At 40.6% G+C, this 17,802-nt stretch overlaps 1 non-coding gene across 1 annotated transcript; it reads right to left on the reverse strand.

The window, feature by feature from the left end:
* Window positions 1-4,475: 4,475 nt before the first annotated feature.
* On the reverse strand, window positions 4,476-4,553 carry trnay-gua (transfer RNA tyrosine (anticodon GUA)). The gene is given in 2 exon segments: window positions 4,476-4,511; window positions 4,517-4,553. It is a non-coding gene; the product is annotated as a tRNA-Tyr (tRNA).
* Between the last annotated feature and the right edge of the window lie 13,249 nt (window positions 4,554-17,802).

A 17,802-nucleotide genomic window follows, 5' to 3' on the forward strand; every position in this document is an offset into this window, starting at 1 on the left:
CCCAACACTGGTGCTGGATTCAAATTTGTGAAGACCTGAAACTGACACTTGGGTCGTTTGAGTTATACAATACAACTTTATTTATATGGCACATTTAAAGACCATAGATACACCAAAGTGCTTCTCAATAATACAATAGTATGAAATTAAATTAAAATTACATAAGGATGTGATAGCAAAGTGCAAAGTACACTACCAGATGAAACAGAGCACCAATTAATTGGCAATGCTAAGTTAAGTAAGTTATTAATCGTAATTTAAAGGATTGAATAAATTCAGACGCTGGAATATCAACTGGAAGATTATTCGTGATTGCAAAGTACAAAGAAGACTACCTGATAAAAACACGAACTAACTGGGAATGCTAGATTAAATAAATTAGTTTTCAATCGTAGTTTAAAAGATTGAATAGATTCAGATGCGTGAATGTCAGTTGGAAGATTTTTCCAGAGGTTGACTGCAGCACTAGCAAAGGCACGGTCACCTCTGGTCCCTGGACCCTAGGTTGCACCAAGAGCAGTTGGCCCGATGAGGGCTCTCCTAGGGGTATACAGGCTGAGGAGTTCAGTTAAATAGCTAGGTGCAATATTGTTTACGATTTTAAAAGTAAGCAATAACATTTTAAAATCAATACGTATTTAATGGGGAGCCAATGTAGGTCAGCAAGAGCCGGAGTGATCGATACCCTTTAGTTCCAGTTAAGAGGCGTGCCGCAGCATTTTGAACAAGTTGCAATCTATGAAGAAGGGCAGATTGGAGGCCCAGGTTAAGGGAGTTGCAGTAATCTAATCTAAAATTAACAAAGGCATGGATATGTAACGCTTAGCCTTAGAAATGTGACGTAGTTGATAAAAGCTACATTGTACTACGTAGGACACTTGTTTATCAAGTTTAAAAGAACTATCCAGAAAAACACCAGAAAAACACCTCTCTAGTAAGCATCAGAGAGGGAATAAGCAAGGGGCCCGTAAGTATCGACTAGTTGTCCCTGAGGAGCGTGGCTATCAAAGACAATGAGTTTGAGACATATGTGCAAAGCTGGCAACTCATTTTTCTGTAGCAAACAGTGCTTCCTGGAATTGTACCTTGGCCTTTGTTATTTCTTTAATTTAGGATTTTTAAAAACGCTGTATTTTAAAATGACAGTAATTCTAGAGACAGGACTCACACTTGTTTGCAGAGTTAATACTTGACAGTTAAAAAATCTCTTTCCTTCCGCGGTTTTAGTTTATGAGTGGGGTAAAAGCTCAACATATTTGTCTTCACCATTTTACTGCTTTAAAACCTGATGTTGTGGGTGAGGGGAGGACCTTACTATGAAACCGCACGCTCAGTGCTAACAATGTGATGTCACAAGTCGTTCGCCAGTAGGCACACTCAAGATAAACCTCCCTTGTGACCATTAAAATGACCAAAACAAAGTTCCTATTTCATGAGTGATTGAGTTAATCAACTCCGCCATACTGGATGTGATACAACCACTGGTTCCTATGGAAAAATGTGTATTCCCCAGCTGGTTAGCAGTGGTTCCTGAAGGTTTCAACCTGCTGGGGAATACTCATGTTTCCCTCAAGACAGGTGGCTGCCCACTGCTTCGGGGAGTCTTTGGGCCTTTGTGGTTTGTTTTATTCTCTTGGGCCTACAGTTTCGCCATGATTGTCACACGTCCAAAACAGCAGACAAGTTAACTTCACATGGGTAGCAGTCACGTGGTTAGTGGTCATGTTTCTGCAAAACCTTCGTAAGGCTCTTGGAGATCAGAAGTCCCCCTCTGGCAGCCATTAAAAAATACATAAATATATCTAGCTTTAAGGCACTTTCCAGAGGCTCCATCCATCTTTTATACTGTCTGTGTTGACACCATGTAAACTTGTGACATGAGTTTAGCAGAAACCATGAGCTTAGCGAGCTAATTCTGACTTTGTGGATATGAAACAGGATGATTACCCACAACAGAGACTAAGTAGTATATACTGCTCTCTATATATGATGAATTAATGTTTAAAAGGCAGCTACCTTGAGCCAGAACATGAAATGAACAACTTATCAGGTTTTATATTTGATACATTGGTTAAATAAGTGTGAGTTGTTGTCGATAACATAACAGATGTTGCTGCATGTATTTTGGTTTCAAATTGGAGAGGTGCATTCGGGTAGCTTATGTGGAGTGGGAAATTTCTAACCTTATCAAGGCAAAGGGGTGAATTCCAGTATGTGTTGTAATTAGCAGTGATATTTCTCTGTAGCATAAAAGGAACATGGTTATTAATGATTAGATCATTAAATCTTCCTCTTTGCTGTCACCATGTGTATAAATAAATCTGTCCTTCATGTTGAAGCATTGTAATAGGTTGACTGTTGACCTTAAATACATCTGGTGAATGAGTCTTGGGATTTTTATGACCTGGTTAAAATGTTTTTGATTTGTCTCTAAATGTTAGATGAGATAATCGATTTTGCCTGTGGAGAATGTAGATAGTTTGTTAGCTTAGTTTAGCACAACGACTGGAAGCAGCTTGTCTCTGGTAACAAAAATAGGAACTTGAATGCTTGTTAATGCTTCTCTCAGAACACTTTATTAGCTACCTTGGGCAGTTTAATATATTCCAATACCTATAAAGTCTATCTAATACCATGCTTCTATATCAAAAATACAATAATATGGAAAAGTACTTCAATTTTAGTTGAGCCAGTGACCTAAGGATATCATCTTTCTATCAATCTACAGTCCTCCATGCTACCAACTGAGCTATTGTTCAGTTCTTGGATGCGCAAATTTGTTTTGCAAAAAAATGAAAAGAATGAAAGTCTTACAGCTTTTCCACTGTGACAGGTTTCAAATAGCCAGGGTTCATCAAGTAAGCACCCACCTACAGTCCCCCACCCGACCACGCTGATGTGTTGAAAACAATATTAAATACTTAACTATTTTGGATGCAGAAACTGATGGTTAACAGCAAGTCTGCAATGAAAATAATCTGAATATTAAATCAAAACTTAAAAAAATATAATGCTAGGTTCCCGGCACTCCCTGTGAGCCAAAGTTGAACCTGCAACCTAAGGATACCTGTGTAGCCCGACTACCGGCCTCCATTCTACCAACTGAACTGTCAAAGAGTTCATGTGGTGTTGAATCGTTCACCTCTTGAATGTGGAAGTTTGTTTTGCAAGCCTGAAAGGCAAACCACAAACTTTCTGTCTGAGTGAATGATGACAGTAAAAATTGATCATTTTGCTACACATCAATCATTCCAGTCAGACAGCGACATCACCCTCCTTTAACAGGAGTCCTCCACCCAGTCGAACAGAAGTGTTGAAGACGATATGAAATGCTAAATTGGTTGAGTCTTGGATGCAGTCACTCATTTCCTTGTGATAGAGATATAGATTTCACCTTAGTTGTTCAGCTTTTGAATGTTGAGCATGATGTTTACCATCCTGATGCTTGTTTTGTAGGAATGCTGGCTCCAAATATTAAATCAAAATGAGTTTGTATACAAAGGTTATATCACTCTACCACTGCTTGTTGATTATAGAAAGGTGTGTCTCGCACTGGCTGCACGTGTTATTTTCATGGAGATTTAGTTGAATTTGCAGGACAACCGTCTTCCTCCTGTTAGCCATCTTTGTTACTCATTTAGTTCTATCTAAAGTGCTCCACTCTGTAATACAGTCGTAATGTCATTCCAAGGCTACCTCCTTTCTTTATGTATCCTGTCTATCTGAAAGGTTACTTTAGTCTTTTCTGCCTTCACACCTTTCCAGTTTGTATAGACACAAAACGTGAACACAGACTGTTGTTTCTACCTACAGTGTTCCACTTTATCACCTACAGCAGCTCAGTAATAACAATCTTTCTAGTATTCTGATAGGTTTGTCCCACAGAAAACTCCAAAGAGTCTTTGCATTTTTTCATGTTGTACAGACACACAAGATTTTAACCTAAAAATGCCAGTTTCTCCCACCTGCAGTCCTCCCACTAAAGGGTGTGTGTGAAGTTGGACTGTTCACTCCTTAGATGCATACATTTATTTTGGAAGACTGCAAAGCCAGCCTCAAACCTTCAGTCAGAGTAAATACTGATGACAGTTCACCTCTAGATTTTCTGTTCATTCCAGTCAGATTGAGACATCGCCCTCCTTAACCATCATGTCGTACAGTTACACACAAAAGGCACCCCTTCAAGCCAGTATCGACCCAATGACCTAAGGATACTTGTTTCTCTCACCTAGTCCTCTGAAGGGTGCATAAGGTGTAGAATTACCCAAGATTTGGATGCAGAAACTCATGCTTAACCACAAGTATGGGAGACTGAACATCTGGCTCTGAATATTAAATAGAAAAAACCACAAACTTTCTGTCATAGTGACGACAATTCCTCATGGTTTTTCTAGCCATTAATCATTCCAGTCAGTCAGAGGCATCGCCCTCCTGTAACGTCATCTCTCTTTGTACAAGCACATTTAAAACTTGTGTCCTTCGAGCCAGAGTTGAACCAGCAACCTAAGGATACCTATTACAGTCCTCCGCTCTACCAACTGAGCTATCAAAGGACACACATGCCTCAACTGTTCAAGTTTCAGATGCAGAAACTTTACCAAAGATTTGATTTGTTGAACCAAAGATTTACAGGACTCGATAATTACCTCTTAATGTTAATCAAAATAAAACAATGTGTGCTGCCAGTGGACTACTGTATTGTGGCTAGAGGATTGCAGTTATCTGTATTTTTACTACAAGTCAGTTTATCTGCCAAGAATCCCGACAGAAATGAACTGAATTGTTCAACTTATGGTTGCAGAAACTGATGCCACAATTTGCTTTGTTGGACTGATCAACCGCCTTCAAATATTAATGAAAGTATTAAATAATATATGTATATGTGCAGTGTCATTGTGGAGTTAGAGTTGTTCTTTCTGCCTTCACATCTCTATACATCATATCATCTTTATGATAAGGCTGATCAGCTTCATCGTTCTAGTTAGTACAGATCTGCAGATCATCGCTGTTCTTGAAAATCTGATCAAGATATTGTCCTTCTCTAACTTCTTATGTGCACACAAAAGCCTCTTCTTTCAACAGCAATCTAAAGATTCCTGTGTTAGCCACCCACAGTCGTACACTCTACCAGATCCACTATCAAAGGGCTCGTGAGTGGTGAAATTCTTCAACTTAAAAACAAATGGTTGCCCACAAAACATTTTGCAGGACAGCACCAAATATGAAATCCAAATGAAAAGAAATCTGTCTGCTATATAATATCCTAGTGTATTAATGCTTGATGATTATGGACTTCTGGTCTGAAAAAAATATCTGCAGCTAAACTCAAAGAAATAAAGTCACTTCCTCTGCTTTCACATCTCTAAAAATCATAGACACCTACAAAAGCTACCAACCTTCAAATGGCTCCAGCAACCGATGGACAGGGGCGTAATTTCCAGGGGGGTTAGGGGGGTTATGACGCCCCCAATAATCAGACCCAACCAATATAACCCCCTATAAAATTATGAATTATCTTGCATAAATAGGCTGTTGATTTTCTTTACTCATTTCAGTTATTACCAGCAAAATAGTTGCATGTTTAATCATCTGGGAATTTACCCAGATTTATTTTTTTTATTTAGACAGAGATCTTGACCCCCCCCCCCAATGTTCAGCACAAAGTTACGCTGATGCCTATGGAGCCCTTTGACCTGAGGTCCTCCATGCTAGCCAGTAAACTACTGAAGATAACATACGCTGCACATACACAGTTAGATTCACTCACATCTGATTTCACAAAGCTGGCACTCAGCTCAACATTTCAGAAACTGGACTTTTCTATTCTTTATACTGAATCTGTGCTAATCCCTGCATCCTAAAAGGCTAACTACAGGAAACCTCTCCAGAGTCCCAAAGATAACTGTCATTGCAGACTTATCCTCTCTGCCTTTATATTGTTCCAAACAGAAAAATATCCCCCCAAAACACATCCTTTCAGCTGGAGTTAAACCAGAAACCCCAGGGCTAAACCTAACTTTATTATTTTGCCTTTAGTTTCCAGTTAAATTTACAGAGCCAAGGCCTTTAACTCGATAGTGCTGCTCTTTTCCCAGCCTCACTACCTCAGCTTTCTTCCTCAGTTTACTTTTGGGATTAAGTCTCTGGAACTGCGAAAATGCTGTTCAGCACGAGCAGCTTTATCTTAACTGTCCAAAGAAAGCTTTTTACCCTCAGTGACTCAGACCCTCCACCCCTTAGTCCCACCAGGAGAGAGGAACGCAGTTACTCAACCTAATTTACTGCCCAGGGTGGTACAGGAAGTTGTCAACGGGGCCATCCTGTTTTATGTCAAAGGGGAAAAAGCTTCTTTATCTCTGTCAACGCAGAAATCACAGCTAGACGTTGGCTTTTGTGTTAATAATGAGGCATCGTGTTGGTACAGGCTTTGGTTATCCTTCTATTTAGTCTGTCAACAAGCCTCCTGGTGTTTGTGTTTGACTTAAACACTGTCCTGATTTACACCGTGAAGTTATTTAAAGTCTTTCAAGTGCTAAAGTAGAATATTCAGTCTAAATTGAGTGTCTCGTGCTAAGCCGTTGTTTTTATATTTTCATTATGAGGTTGGGGGAGGCTGGGAGATGCAAAAGGACGAAGACATAAATATTTATATCCAAATAATAATTTGAAACATAAAGGTTATTTAAGTAGAAAATATATATTAAAGATCCAGTTTTGTGAATAAATCCACTGTGGCCCTCTTTGTTGGATTTGTGAGTAAGAGGTTGCTTATTTGCTGTGAGGAGTTTGGATTTGCAGGAAACTCCAACTGTAATCTACATCTGTTTTATCTGGAATCTGGAACTGTCTAGACTGTGTTTACGCGGGGAAAATTACATCTGCTCATTGACTTAATAAACAAGTGCAGCCTTTCTGTTGTGTACCTGAATACTTGAACTGAATAGTTCCACAATCTGAGGCAGTCCTTTTTCCTACTTGTTACAAGAAACCGTCACTTTTTTACATTTCTGGCACTTCATGATCAGGGGAACCCCATCAACACTCAGCCAATGCAAACAGCAAATTCGATGGTGATCTGCCTTTTACATTACAAGATGTTTTGTGAGAAAAGTTGTGATTTTGGCCCGAAAACTGAAAGAGGATCCAAAATGGAAAGTTAACATCCTCGAGGGATTTGAAAGGTCATGGCACTATTCCCTGTAGATTTTAATATTTTTGTATGTTTTATTTTTGTATGGTTGTAAATATCTATGTTCAAAAGGTTAAAACAGCATTTTCCATGCATTTGATGTGTTCCCAAGAAAAAGGAGATCATGATTCGTCTCAGTAGCAACATATGGATAGGTTGATTCTATAGGTTCAAATCACACCAGGACAAATTATTGTGCCCTTTTTCACATCAGAAAACACTTCAATCAAAAAGCAATTGAAGTGCAGATATTACGCTTTAATTAGAGGGGTTTAACAAACTTTTTGCATCGACTGTTTAAGAATTAGGGCAGCACGGTGGCACGGTGGTTAGCTCTGTTGCCGCACAGCAAGAAGGTCCTGAGTTCTCAGGTCTTTCTGTGTGGAGTTTACATGTTCTCCCCGTGTTTGTGTGGGTTCCCTCCGGGTACTCCGGCTTCCTCCCACCGTCCAAAGACATGCAGCTTGTGGGGATAGGTTAATTGGATAATCCAAATTGCCACTAGGTGTGAATGTGAGTGCGAATGGTTGTCTGTCTCTGTGTGTTAGCCCTGCGACAGACTGGCGACCTGTCCAGGGTGTACCCCGCCTCTCGCCCTATGACAGCTGGGATAGGCTCCAGCACCCCCCGCGACCCTGAAAAGGATAAGCGGAAGCGAATGGATTGATGGATGGATGTTTAAGAATTAGCCCCATTTTTATAGACAGAGCCCCATTTTGACAGGCTCAAATCAAGTGTGGAACTCAGTTTGGTAGTTTTTTACTGCAATGTTCAGTAACAGGTCTAAACATATATAAATGAGAGTGAAAATGACCAAAGGATTGCAGAAGACAACTAATAAAAGGGAATATAGAATTATTTCTATGGTCAAAAAATGGTTAAAAACACTTTTCAAGAAGATCTTGAGGAGATAAGTGTGTAATTATCAGGGTTGACAATCAAGAGACACCTTTATGAATGGAAACAAAGATGGTTTAGAGCAAGGTGCAAACCACTGGTTACAGGCAGATTAGATTTCACCAGAAAACATCTAAAGGAGCCTGGACAGTTACAAAAAAAATATTCTTTGGACATAGGAAACCAAGATGAAGTTGTCTGAGAGTAAATATGTAGAAGGAGTCCAAATCATACCACATCATCTGTCAGAGTCGTTTCTTCTAAGCCTTTTTAAAAATTACAGCACAGAGAGTAAACGACAAAGTCATAAAGAAAATGAGCTGGTAAAAAGTGATATTATTCAACCAACCGCAGCTCTGCCAAATCTGATGCGAGTGAAATGAGTGGATAAAGTTCATCAAGTACAGTCATCTCAATAATCTCTGAATATGCCACAGTGGAAAAACTTCTTTCTATTTAAAACGAAACCAGCCTGGTCTCTGTGGAGCGAGATTATGGTGGAAAGGGTTAACGTTGGTACCTAAACAAACTATATGTCACAGTTCTTGTTATATTCATTGGTTTTGTACTCTTGTGTTTTCAGTTCTCCTTTCTCTGTCCTCATGTTTGCCAGTTTAAGCTGCTACTTTGAAGGATAGTTTTTTATGTGGCTCTTTGTATTTTTTACATCCTGACTTTGTTTTTTCAACCTGAGTTTTGTTTCCCAATCATTGCCCTGTGTTGCTGTGTTGCTGTACTCTTTTCTTTTCTTTTGTCCTCTCTTCCTTTGGTTTTTCCCTCAGTTAGCTCTAGTGATAATATCCTACCTGCAGCACTTTTTTCCATTGATATCTCTTTTTTTTACCCTCAGCCTTTTCGCCTCTGCATAGTCCTGCATTTGTGCAAGTTTAAGAACCTTGGGTAAATCATAAAACCACTTCTGGGGCTTCGGATATCAAACTCCAACTCTACCAACTGTATGTAAAAGGCCTTGGAAACAGGTCAAAAGAAACACACTTTCCAGCTCCACAAACGAGACCCGATTACAGAAAGACTTTGTCTCACAGTTTATTTGTAATCAGTGAGCAATAGCAAGACTACTGAAGAGGCTAAGAATGAAGTCAAAGTTGAAGTAATGGCTTAGAACGAGTTTACTTGCAGGGCTCCACATAAGTGAGCCACTGGGAAATCAAATGAGACTACCACACTGCAGCTCTGTTTATTTTTCCAGCACCGTATTGCCTCTCCTGGGCAAAGTAAAAAAAAAAGAAAAAAAGACAACACTGGGAGCTTCTCTTCCTCGGGGAGATCATACACCCACCGGAGGGAAACTGTTTTCCTCCCAGCTTTGCCCCTTCACAACAGAAAGACAAAACAACGCGCTGGTGGGCTCTTGCCAACTCTTGCAGCTGTACCATCCTCCCAAAAGGCATAATTTCCTTCCAAAGGCCTTTCCTCTTCCCGTTTTGTGGAATTCCACCATGTTGTTTTCTATTTTTTTACCTCTTGTTTATTAGATGAGCAGCGATACAATCACAGGAGGCCTACGGAAAATATTTTTGGTTCCTAAATTGGAAGCAGACATCCGTCACTTTTCCTCTCCTCTGTGACCGGGCATTGAGTCATAATTGAACCTGTGTTTATCATAGCGTATCACGCTGAGATCAGAACAACTCTGTTGCAAGGGGGCGGCTTCATCAAAGCAAGGGCAGCTCGCTTAGTCACTGATGAACAATCGCAAAGAAAGTGGAAAGAGAAAACAAGACTTGTCTGACCATCTGCTACAGATAAACAAAAAAGATCTTTGTGTTTCCTTCAAAGGAAATATGGAGGTTGGCCTGTAAATAATCTATACATTACTGTGAGATCACAGTTTCCAACTTTGCGTAGTTTGATAAACTCTGTGAAATGACCTGAATTCTCTGTTGGCTTAGACATAAAAATGTCATAGGAAATACATGAATTTACAGCATTAATTGAGAGTTTTATATCATTTATCAAGCTTTCTTGGACATTTTGCACATTTCCCATCAACCGCTCTACAAGACGTGGTTAAATTTACCCCAACTTTCCAAGGGAGGGTTCAGATCTCAGGTTGTCCCAGCTCTCAAATGCATTAGAAATTGTATGTCTCAGTAAAACAGTCGCAACGACCTGACAACCACTTTTTGTTTTGGTATTCCCTGATTGGTCGTAGGAGATTGCTGATAGTCATTGTGAAGTTAGTCTTTAAGCCCCAGCCTAGCAGGCCTAAAAGCCGGTCAGTGACTCCAGGTAATCATTAGTTATTAGAGAAAAATGTCTACTCCCTGATTGGTTAGTGAGTGGTTGCTCGCTATTGCCAGATGAAATTGGTTGCTAAGAGGTGCTGCCCCAAAAAACTCCTTGTGGTTGCTTTGGTTGCTGGCAGATTTCTGTGGAAGATACCAACTTGTCTGCAAACACTTGGCAACTACTTCCTAAACAGTTGTGAAAATGTGAAGATTGTGGCGCGAACTGGGAATGGAGACCGTTTGCTTACAAAGCCAAAAGTTGCACCTTTTCAAAACATGTTGGTTTCCGTGGTAAGGCACAACTTCTGTTCTCTGTTTCCAGTTAGTGTCACACTTTTTCAAGTTTCACTGCTGCTTAGGGGTTAGTTAGCCAGTGTTTGCAAAATCGTCATAATCTTTCATGCGAACTCCAGATTACTGCGGCAAACTAGCTGCGACCAAAGCAATCATAACCACAATTTCTGTTGCAGCACCCTCTTTCTGACTTTCAGGAACCATACATATTTTTTCCCAGCGACCGGAGGCGTTACATTCGTCATGCTAACATTCATTTTTAACACATGGAAGTGTTAAAAACAGCAGTTTATTTAGTTCCTAAAAATGTTCACAGCCAGGTACAAAAAAGGTTTTGGGTAGTTTTTCCATTATAAAAACTGTACAATGGGTGATTTTAAAAGATAATTCATCTGTTTGGACATAGATAAGGTTTAAAGTTGGCATTTTATTATAGTATTCTGTTACTCAGCACCAGTTAGCAGATGTGTGGCCTGCAGCTTGCAACCTAAACTTGCTAGTGTTAGCGGATGACTTTCCAGCAAAGGCCGACTTAAGCATCTATTCTATGTGGAAACATCCTCAGCATTCATCTGCCTGTGGCTCGGATTTTGTAGTTGTACCACCAGTTTTCAACTCAGAAATCAGGGTAGGTTCTCAACTTTTTGCTGGGTTAGCTCTTTATCTTATTAAAATATGCTTACATCGCACCATGACTGGTCCAAACTAGCACCGAGGTGGCTGTGTTCCTATTTTTCTTTCTTATTGGTTCATCCTCAAGAGACTAACTCAGGAAATACTGTTTCAATCTGAAGTGTCTGCCAGTAATGATGATTCACTCCCATTTCCATCTGTTTCACATCATAAAAACATCCCTGGGAGTATCTTTTTTTTAAAGGTGAATGCCTATGTTGCCCCTTTGCAGAGATTAGCTGTGCCTTGCTCCATGAGGTCGAGCCTCATCGACTGGTAAACTGAAAGAAGATAGCAACCTATTATTCATCCACAGTAATCGCACCCCTTGCTCCCTCGCACGGCTCAGTGTCCTGATTTATCATCCACAGCCATGGGAAAGGTCAAAGTTGACTGTCTACGTCCTGTAGCTACATGAATTGATGAGATGCTTAAATATGTCCTACATTACTTGTGCTGTGGTGTTGTAACGTTGAGAAGGGCAGGAGACCAAATGGGAGCAGGAAGCACACCCCAGGACAATGGTATCATGCATCCTGCATCTGCTGTTTGAGCACATTAACTTACTTTGAGGTCCCTCCAAGAAGATTGTTTTTGAGAGTTCAGGTGGATTCAGTTTGGGGTTTGGCTGTTTGTTTTACAAGCAGGACAAAATGTTGGGCTTTAGGCTGTGAGAGAAACAGGGAGTCAGGCCAAATTTCACATTTATTGTCCACATGCTGGCCTAAAGCTGGCTGGCACTACAATAGGATTATGTTTTTTTCCCTCAGAACATAACCTGGATCTGTTACTAATGGTCATTATGAGTGTGGTGTTTGCCCAAAAACAGCTGCATCCAAAGTTGCCAAAAAAATGCTGCCAAAGAAAAACAGAGGCAAAAAACAGGGAAATGAGTGAGTGGCAACATTAAATATGATTTTCTAATATGGGGTGCAAATAACTGTGTAAAACCTTTCTATGTCGGCCCGAGGAACGTAATCTGCAGCCACGGTGAATAAATGGCAAGAAGTGCAGTCAAATAAACTCAAGCCTGAGGAATGCTGCTTGGGCCCCAGTGATAAATCACAGGCATTTTCAAGGAAACTCCTACCCAACCCTTTACGCCCATAATCTTTCCTACTGAGGTCTCCAACAATGAAAACAACAACTATTGTTGAGTACAATGCAATCAGACCACCAAGCACACTGCTGCCTTTTATGGTCTTAGTCATTTGCTCTGGGTCAGTTTAGTTTAGTTTTGCAGATGTTTCATCAGACATACTTCAGATTTCATCAGCACTTTAAGATTAATGGGATTAATAGGAAAAATGTGTTTGTAACAATTTGCTCATTATGTGGAACAATATCCAGGCCTTTCGTGATATAATCAAGACAAGTATAGAAATGGAGGAACTGCAGGTTTCAACATTACTGATGGCTTTGTGACAGCTCACTTCTGTCTCCTAAAATGTATGTATGCGTGGTGAAAATACTGTGCACATGACATTTGTTGGACACTACAGAGGCGATGGACAGGCTGCCAGATAAGGTCAGGCAGTAGTCTCCGAGGACTGTGATGTTTACAGATGACGCTGGGATCTATGGTGAGAGGGTGCAGGGTGTATCAGGGTATCTGGGATGTGACAGAAGGATAGCAGTAAAAGTGAAAAGAAATGTTTAAAAGTTGGTGGTGAGACCTGTTATGGGTTATGGTTCGTAGACTGTGGCGCCGGAAAAAAGCATCTGGAGGTGGCAGAGCTGAAGATGCTCTTAATAGCTTGGGGATGAGCAGGATGGAGAAGATTAAAAATGAGTACAACAGAGGGACAGCTCAGGCTGAGCAGTTTGGAGAAAAGGTTAGAGATGCAAGATCGAGATGGATTGGACATATGCAGAAGAGGAAGAGAGGATATGCTGTCTTTATCCTGTCTTCCTTCTCTCACCCCAACCGGTCGCAGCAGATGGCTCCGCCCCTCCCTGAGCCTGGTTCCGCCGGAGGTTTCTTCCTGTTAAAAGGGAGTTTTTCCTTCCCACTGTCGCCAAAGTGCTTGCTCATAGGGGGTCATATGATTGTTGGGTTTTTCTCTGTATCTATGAAGCGCCTTGAGGCGACTTTTGTTGTGATTTGGCGCTATATAAATAAAATTGAATTGAATTGAATATGCTGGACAATGAGCAAAGAATGGCAGGCAGGAGGAAAAGAGGAAGATCACTAAAGGAGGTTCATGGATGTAGTAAAGGGGGACATGCAGAGGGTGGATGTAGAAGAGGAGGATGCTAGGGACGGAGTGAGATGGAGGCAGATGATCTACTGTGGCTGAAAGAGCAACTGAAAGAAGAAGAAGGAAGAAAGACTCTGGAGGAGGATGCTGGGGTGGATGGTGGGTGTACAAAGATTGACTGACTCTTGGTTCCGAGTCCCATTTGTGGTTAGAATTAGACAGCAAAAACATTACACATAAAAATGGTTGTTTGAACACCACGTTAAAATGTCACGTTCACATCAATAAACTGTAATTACTCAATTTTGTAAGAATATTTTTCAAAAATTCTCATTTTGAATTTCATGTCGAGGATAACGGTTTATGTAGGCCTCGATTGTTGTTGTTTTTTTAAATGGCAGACAAGTCTGCACTGCAGGCAGGCTATCTGAGCACTCAGGCTCACAGATTTGCTGCTTGAAATAACCAATATTTAGATGACAAACTTCATAAATATCATCTAGGAAAACTTTGAGATCTTCCAGGTAATCAGCTCGAGGGACATATGGAGGATATGGGCATCCAAGTTTAAAAAGATGAATAAAAATGGATGTATTGAGGGATAGTTTATGAAAAAAAAGGGCTGCTGTCATAAATAATAAGATACAAATCAATAAATTAGGATAACTAGTTTACCTATCAAACCTTTAGTCTAAGGAGCTTGGAAAGAAAAACTTAAAACTTAAAGAAGTGGCTCAGTGCTGTCTTGCTGAAATAAAAAGACCTTCCATGATTCCCTTGGATATCCGTACTTGGCCACGTGCACTAATCCTCCAACATATGGTAGAGATGATGGCTTTTGAGCTGTGCACTCATATCAAGTTGGATGAGCTGCATGTATAATATTTATATTTATTTATTATTATTTTGAGGCAGCACAGTGATCAGCACGTTCGCCTCACAGTACATGAATGAAATGAGGCATTTCCCTCTGGGTATTCCAGCTTCCTCGACGGTCCAAAGGCATCAGGTGAACTGATGATGACATGATAAATAGACTGACTCTGTGTTAGCCCAGCTCGAGGTGACGCCACCTCAGCAATCTCTGAAATAGATGCACTCTGCCTCTGTTATCATCAGTTCATCTTAAACAAACTCACACCCGAAGAAGGCGAGGACCTCACAGGACGGTCTGTTTTTGGGTTCTGGGGCACACAGACAGTCCACGCTGTGATTTCCACTACAAAGCCACGTCTGTTTTCAGTGTAATGTTACCTCAGGGCCTGAAGATCACAACCTTTTCATACAGTTTTTCTGACCTTTTTCCTTGTGTACAGAGACTTCCCCGAATCTTTAAATAATATTATGTTCTGTTATCTGTGAAATCCCCGAATCCTTTCTAATTTTTCTAAAAAATAACATTGTTCATAATTTGTTAAACTACCTTCCCACTCAGGCTTTCACAGTATGATGAACCTCTCACGTCTCTAATCTTCGGAAAGACTCGTCCTCTCTCCCACTCATGCTACTGGTCTGATGCCAGTTAACCCAATCTGATGGGAGATCCTGTGACGAGTGTAGCCAATGTAGCAACTTAAAAAAAAACCGTGTTGCTGACATTAAGTTAACACTTCCGAGTATTTCAGCATTTCAAGTCTTATTTATGAAACAACGCTCTAAAAACCAAGAAGCTTAAAACAACTTTATGCTCATGCTTCCTAAACACAGAGGCTGTTCCCTGAAGCGGTTTCTCAGTCAGGTGAGTAAGCAGAGCAGAGTAAACCGTGTTTTCCTGTGGGACTCTGGCACCGCTCGCCCAGCAGGGGGGCAGGATGGAGGGACGCTAAGTCAGCACGCTCCTAAACAGAGCCACATGTCTGCAGGTTGAAGCCAGCCAATCAGACTCTGCAGGGTGGATCTGAGCCCTTGAGAACCCACTGGATCATTTACACCATGAAGCAGGAGAAAGCACCGGTGCATGGCTGGGCTCTGCAAGGGAGTGTGCGGTTAGGCTTTTACAAGCGACAAACTTAAATAAACAGGAAATCTGGCTCACATGGACATCACAATGCAGTAAATAGGTTTTTATACTTGCCTGCAGGGGCAACTATAAATCCTGGAAACATTTTGGAGGCTGTCGTAGCTGTTTACAGGCCAAAAGTGAGAGGATGTATGATGGTTACGTACAGCCAAACAGGGCTCGTGTCACTCTATAAAAAACGGTTTGTAATGTGTTGCAGTTCAAGAGGTGGAGAATGTGTAAATGAAAAAAAAAAAGGACTCTTGTCAAACTGTCACTGTGTGCAAGAAAAAAGATGCGAATGTTCCCAATTTTAAAGTCTGGCATTCACACTGGGAATGACACAGCTGCCCAGTATAAAATGTGTACTGCTCAGTTTCCTGAAGCACCTGTAGAGGAAAAGCTGGTTATCGCTAAGCAACAGTCTGCAGCAGTCGCTCAGCACATTCAGGTTACAGGTCAAAGGTGAGAAAGAAAAGTATGTGGAGGATATTTCTCTTTGCTTTTCCAAGCAAAGCAGTTCAACATGACAGAAAGTGCATGTGTAATTCTTTCGTTTTGTTTTGCCAAGCGGGGAAATCCCCAAATTACCGTTTCAATAAAGCCTTGTCACAAAAGCGTCTGGTTCTGAAGAAGTGGTGAACTAATGTGTTTTTATTGGCCACCAATTCTTAGTCATTGCACGTGGAGGTCATCCAGCTGTCCTGATAACCTTCATTATACTTCCCTCAAAAGAGATCGGGTGGAGGCGGAGGGGTGGGCGTATTAGACTCCTCCAGCTTTAACTGAAGAAGTCTATTACAAAGTAGAATATTTAGACATTATATTTAGTCCTGCAGGTTTTAGGTGTCCTTGATCCAACACAGCTGATTTAAATGGCTAGATTACCTCCTCGACATGTCTTGATGTTCTCCAGAGGCCTGGTAATGATCTAATCATGTGATTCAGGTGTGTTGACCCAGGGTGAGATCTAAAACCTTCAGGAAACCGGCCCTCGAGGCCTGGAGTTCGACACACCTGTGTTAGAGCATTAGACTGAGCGGTGCGTTTTTTTCTATCCAGGTTTGGTTTTACTGCTGCAGTAGTGCGTTTGGGATCATTGTCAGGCTGAAAAATTGAGCTGTTGCCAATCAGATACTTTTCACATAGATTTGCAGGGAAAATCAAAATCTTATGGTAATTTTCAGCAGCCCCAAACCATGACAGAGGCTCCACTGTGTCTCACAGACGGGTATTGTTGTAATAGGGGTGCAGGTACCTCTCCTCTGACTCTCCTCTGTACATACTGACAATTTCAAATTTTGATTCATCGCTCCACAAGACCTGTTTGCACTGATTTTTAGTCCAGTTCTTAGCAAATTAATATAATTTGACATATCTCAACCTTTTCTCCCCATTTCCCTTCTTTAAGAATGGCTTTTCTTATCCTGAGGCTTTTTAAGGACATCATGCTTTTTGCCCTTTGGGAATCACCTTGTTGTTGCAAAAATACTTTAAAAAGGTAAAACCCTGTCTGAAAAAAAATAAAAATGGGAAATTGTGTTTTTTTTTAGTTCCTTGTGTGCCCTCATGTGCTTAAATGACTCATAGATCAGTGATTAGTGGCGTAACAAACAAAAAACTTTCCTCTGAAAAAGGTCACGAACAAGGCCTGGACTAAAAATTAGTGAAAAGCAGCCAGTGTCCAAAAAAAAAAAAAAAAAAAAAAAACATTCAGGAAGTTTGGCTTGGACCCAAAATCTAAAGAAATGAGGGCTGTGAAGACTTTTGCACAGTACTGTATGGTAAAAAAAATTAACAGTGTGTGAGTAGGTATGTAAAAAGCTCCCTTTTTAAGTTCTTTTTCAGCTTTTTACCTGCTCAGCTCTCTAAAGATTAACTTTATTGCTCTTAAATGTGTGAAATAACAGAACAGATCTGTTCACCCCATCCTTGCAAGTTTGGGAAATTGTCTTCATTAAATACCAGTAAAAACAGGCTTTTCTAAAACACACTGAGGCCTCCAGCCAGACACAGACGTGCGTTTGCAGCCTAATCGCATCCTGATTGCTTTGGGTCGTCTTCTGTTTTGCTGTCAATCACCTATCTATGCCTCACAAGCAGCGACGTAAAGATTATAGGCGTTTAATGTAAAACGAAAGAAAGACAAAAAAAAAAGAAAAAGCAGCAAAAGCTCCCTCTGAACAGGAATTTTACAAGAAACGGTTTAGCTTTTCTCTCAAAGCTTCACATATTCCAGTGTCGTAAGAAAAGAAACCTGAATGTGCACGGTGCCGATGTGCTGGTGTTTTTGTGGCG

The sequence above is a fragment of the Neolamprologus brichardi genome, chromosome 10, assembly GCF_056152115.1.
Source record: "Neolamprologus brichardi isolate AB-2024 chromosome 10, ASM5615211v1, whole genome shotgun sequence".
NCBI lineage: Eukaryota > Metazoa > Chordata > Actinopteri > Cichliformes > Cichlidae > Neolamprologus > Neolamprologus brichardi.